This window comes from Mustela putorius, unplaced genomic scaffold (assembly GCF_011764305.1).
Source record: "Mustela putorius furo isolate JIRA1106 unplaced genomic scaffold, ASM1176430v1.1 tig00003867_pilon_pilon_pilon, whole genome shotgun sequence".
In the NCBI taxonomy this organism is placed as follows: domain Eukaryota; kingdom Metazoa; phylum Chordata; class Mammalia; order Carnivora; family Mustelidae; genus Mustela; species Mustela putorius.
Window position 1 is genome coordinate 27,245,684 of NW_025422019.1, and position 5,655 is coordinate 27,251,338.

At 33.1% G+C, this 5,655-nt stretch overlaps 1 non-coding gene across 1 annotated transcript; it reads left to right on the plus strand.

Annotated features, from left to right (window-relative positions):
• The first annotated feature begins 4,321 nt into the window (after window positions 1-4,321).
• LOC123387963 lies at window positions 4,322-4,424 on the plus strand. The gene has a single exon (XR_006602452.1). It is a non-coding gene; the product is annotated as a U6 spliceosomal RNA (small nuclear RNA).
• Window positions 4,425-5,655: the final 1,231 nt, after the last annotated feature.

The window sequence follows — 5,655 nt, forward strand, 5'->3', positions numbered from 1 at the left end:
ATCCAACATTAAAAATTACCTTTGTCATTTTCGTGGTAAACATTACGAGCCAGCATTTATGAGAAAGACATCATCCATATGGTAATTTGATATCTTCAAAAATCAGGGTAGGCCATTTAAATTGCTAAGTTCAATAAAATGCCATTAAAGATATCTTATTCCTTTTCTCCCCAACCAATTCTGAACCCAGAAAAGGGTTACCAAGAAAGCTTGAATAGTGTCTTGTTTAACTTTGAATCAGATATGGCTCCATTTATTTCTTCAAAAAATGGTAAGAATTAATTAATATTAATCTATAATCACATTGATGGGAAAAATTAATGGAAATTTTAATAAAAATATAACCTTAACGGGATTTGAAGTTGTCCTTTAGAATATAAAGCCAACACTTTATCCACTAAGCAACTGGCCCTCTGCTACCAGCTGATGAAATTGTAAAAATTAACTACAGAATATTTCTTCTTTTGTTCCATGTGCATAAGAGAAATGCTTTTGAGAACTACAAAAAAAAAAAAAAAAGACATTAAAAATTAAAGTAAATATAGAAATTGACCAAGGCTGTTTGATATGGAATGTATATTTATTTAAGGAATTAAGGTGTTTTTTCATCCACACAGATCCTATTCTCTCTCCTAACCTTCAAGACTTTCGACTATATTTTTTACACTACAGTTTCTGAGAAGACTTGATAATCCTAAATAAATAGGTCATATTATTTTGGATTACTGAGGTCTGGAGAAATATAAAATGACAAATCAGCATTTGTCATATTAAATAATTTTATTTAAGGAAAAAATGCATATATTCTGAAAATCAGTGCAATATTAAAAATATACTGTTAAACACGTATTTTCTGAAATATAACCACATTAATTTTCTCTATTATGTGCTATATAGTATTGAGCAAACTAACCCATAATAGTGGTCACTTATTAGGAACTTATGATTATGAGAGAAACTTTTGTCTTTTTCATTCTTCATTGAATATTTCTAACATTAGATACTGTGCATTAAAAATAATGCAATGTATGTATAATATAGACTATTATTTTTGCCATTGCATTTATTGAGTGCTTGCCAATATTTTAGTGCCAATACTGAATGTTAAAAGTTATTTTTTCTGGCATTATATCATCCAGAGGTCTCTATCGGAAGGCACTTCTTCATAGCTACAGAATAATAACTTAGCATTATAGTGATAACCCTAAAGCAAACAAAATATCCTGAAAGCCTTTTTAAATTATCAAAGAAAGAACTAATATGAGAAAAATGTAGTAATAAGTACACTTTTATTATCTGCTAGTAATTTGAAAATTGAGAATTCATGTATATATGGTTACTCTCTGCAAAGCACAATTTTTGATTAACTAAAACAATGAATCCCTGACTATACCCAATGACAGAATTGACAGCTCTAGCATGATAATTAGACCCAGTAGTGGACATTCAAAATGAAGCAGAAGCAAAGATCCTGACTTCTTTTCTGTTTATTTTCACAATTCAAGTCATGTTTATAATCAGTGATGTGGTAAATAATCTTGTCTCATTCTTCCTTCCAACTACCTGATTTCTTGGAAGCAGTGCCTTTATTCCAAAAGCATAAGAAGATGAGAACTGTAAATAAAAATTTCACTGATTTTAGGAGGGAGCAGCTTTTGTCATGAAATATTCCACAGTTTAAATATTTTCCTTAACACTGGACAAGAATTAGCCTAGAGGTGCAGGCCTCCAGGAGCCTGGAACCCAGTGGGGACTTGTAGGAGCCAATTCCCCTCCTCAATAAACACTGAGGCTTTTCTCTTAAATATGTCCCTTTGTATATAAGACTCGATAGTTCCCATTTTATTTTCTTGCTATCAATAAAAAATGTGTGAAATAATATTGCAGATGCAAAATGCTTACATACTCTAGTCATGACTGAAGGTAAAACAAACAAATGATAAACATAAGTAAAGTATACTTTGAGAAAGAATGTACATCTGGAGACTGATAAAACTCTGATATTGACAAAGCCAAGCCATATAATTTAATCTGTTCAGAGAGTATGTGCATGTTCATGAGTTCATTCCTTATGAAGAGACATTGTTGGTTGTCACAACTCTCTGGGCACTGGCTTCTAGTCAATAGAGGTCAACGATACTATTAAACATCCTATAATGCACAGGACAGTCCCCACACAAAGAATGACCCAACACAAAAAGATCAATACTCCTGAGGTTGGAAACTTGCCTTATACCCAGTGAAATTTGGTTAAATCCCACTTAATGTAAGTCATCTTCAATTTTCCGTGTCATTTCTTTCTCCACTAGATTCAAATGAAGCAAAGAATATGTGATACAACATATTTCTTTAAAATGGAAGAATTGATGCACTGCTTATTTTAAATGTAAAATCGCTGTGCCTAAGAGTACACAAAAATACCAGAAAGAGTTGTTCAGTGTTCGCCACTGTCAGCACTCCACCACAGATACCCCATCTGGTGGAGTCTGATATGGATAATAATGGTGGAGTGTTCTTGCTGTCTTGACTGTAGTCATTACTGTGATGTTATTTTAGGACTAAGTAGTGTTTGCCCATTGGACCATAAAAGTGTGTCATGTAAATACAGGTTTTAGAACACACAATAGTCTGTCCATGTGTAGAAATATGCAGGGAAAGAACCTCATAAAATGCTTTTTAATAGTATTTGTTGGGCATGTGAAGTAATTCCTTTTCAAAGTTAAATCACTTGGAAAAAAGGGGGCTTCTCTTTTCAAAGACCCCGTAAGTAATTATGCTGCATTATACATCATTCATATGTCAATGCAAATTTTGTTTTTAAATGGAAGGAGTTTTGAATGACACGGTACCAAGCAAATGTCCAACATTAACCAAACCTTTTATTTATTTATTTACTCTCACCTGAATTGCTCCTTGAAATTGAATTGGGGGTAGGGGGTTAGTATTTATGTAGCCAGCAACCTCATATTTGACACTTCACCCTAGAATTAAATTCTGAACACTGAAATATTTCATAGAAAAGAAATTACAAATGACAATACCTTCAAAAACATCCTTAACAAAAGTTGAGACCCTTTGCTTAGTAGATATTAAATTTATATTGGCAGCAAGAAATAAAATGGGAAATATAAAAGGCCAAAATAGTATTTAGAAACTCTATACTTTGAATCATACATAGAGCTGTATACTTAGAAGTATGTGATTATATTGTTGGAAGATTGAAATATATGCTGTGTTGAGCTTTTTTCCCCCATCCCGTAACAATGATGAACATTTTCTTATTGAGATCAATTTATAATAATGACAGTTAGAGAGTAAAATTTATAGTTATGTAAAATGAAACTGTCCAGATTGGACGCAGTGACTTGATGATACACAGAACAATCAGAGTTATTAAAATGGTGGGTGGCCTTATAGACCCTCAGATGCTTCTCAAAACAAATCATCTTGACAGGAAGAAAATCTTACAAAATGAAGTTTATATGCTTTCTGCTCTTTACAGACATTTTAAACTTGAGAAACAACTCTAGGGAATTATTGGAATTTTATTCTTCAAAAATAAAGTGGCCAGGGGCACCTGGGTGGCTCAGTGGGTTAAGCCGCTGCCTTCGGCTCAGGTCATGATCTCAGGGTCCTGGGATCGAGTCCCGCATCGGGCTCTCTGCTCAGCGGGGACCCTGCTTCCTCCTCTCTCTCTGCCTGCCTCTCCATCTACTTGTGATCTCTCTCTGTCAAATAAATAAATAAACTCTTAAAATAAATAAATAAATAAATAAAAATAAAATGGCCAAATACCTGCAAATAGTCATTATACTCAGACTTTATTTTAATATTTTAAGAAATGTATGTGGAAAAAATATAGATGATGGAAAGATAGATAGATGATAGGTAGATAGATGGACATTTTCCTTTGTTAAATTTCCCATTATTTAGTAGATATTTAAACACTCTAGTAAGAATCAGTTTTATTTTTGATTTCGTTAACATATGTTTAGATCAAACCAGCAACTCCTTCAAATTCATTCCTTAGTTCTATAGGTGTTTAAATTGAAAAGAAAAAGTGATTAAAATATCACTTAACCTGTGCAGTGACATATTCCTAGTTATAAGAACTACTGACCAATTTTATCCATTTTAACACATGCATAAGGTTTCAACTCTTTGACATTGCCACTCAAGAAAATATCACTGATAAGAATTTGGCCCAAGACCTACTCAGTAATGTAATGGTTTACTTTCCCTGAATGGATCTTCTTCCATTAAAGAAAGATACTAACTGATGAGAGTTGAGATGGAGTATTATAAAACAAGACTGCTATGCTCACTTTGGCAATGCATATACTAAAATTGAAATGACACAGAGAAGATTAGCATGGCACCTACACAAGGATGATATACCAAAGCAAGACCATCATGTTGAATTTCCAGACTACAGTATACTGCCCAGACATCCTTAGACAGGTTTGTAACTTCCTGTGGTGGAGTTGCCTCATGCCTAAATGCTGATGGTAAGAGTCCCTGCCTCATAGGATTTTTACAGTCAGTAAATGATTTAATACATATGGAGATTTTAAAACAGTGCCTAACATATAGTGGCACTGTATAAGAATTATCTCTTCTTGAAGAATTTTTAATATTTTTTCTTCATTTGAAGAATAAATGTATCATCCTTGAATAGAGCTATAATTTGTTCATTGTGTGTTTATTATGGATACCACAATAAGTAACCACAGGCAACCTCAGGTTCAGATATGAACGTCTTCCACTAAACTAGTAAAATCACTAGCTCTTGCAAAAAGACTAGGACAACTAAGTCCTAGTGAAAATGTCCAGTATAAACTATAAGTAATACTTATGGTTTTATTTCCCAATATTTCTATATGATAGGTTTGTTTTTCATATGTAATAAGTCATAAAGGGTAAGGGTACCTGAAGGGAAAACAAAAATAATTTCCAATTTATAAAGTTCAATTTAAGGTATAAAGACATGCCATGTGAATTATCAGATATCCTCTCTCTTCTCCATCAATGCCCTTAACAAGTAGTGCTTTACTACAAAGTAGATGAGTCAATTGGCCCAATTGTAAAAAAAAAAGAAAAAAAAAAAAAAGAACAATATTGAGCATCCCAATTGTATCTGATATGCATAGTATAAGATCTAATAATGAAGTTTATATGACAGTTGTGGTCATCTTAAGATTTGTATTAAAGTTAAGTTGCTTTATGACTAGGTATCAAATAGCATCCTAACAGTCATGACCTAATAATCTGGTCTTCTGTCAACCTCAGCAACCTGATCTCATGCTACTTCTTCCTTTGCTCACTAATCTTCAGCCACACTAGTCAATTTTCAGTTTTTCAAGTGAACTATAGTCCTTTCTTCCACAGAAATTTAAGATGAATATTGTTTCTCTGCCTAGAATAGCCTTCCTCCATCTTTTCACCTATTCAGCATGTCTCTATTAGGAATAATATTAGCTATCACTTCTTTCAACCTCCAAAATGCATTGTCTTCTCATTATATTATATAGTTTTAAAGATTTTATTTATTTATTTATTTATTTATTTGAGAAAGAGAGAGAGAGAGAGCCCAAGCAGGGAGAGGGGCATAGGGAGAGAGAGAAGCAGGCTTCCCACTGATCAGGGAGCCCAATA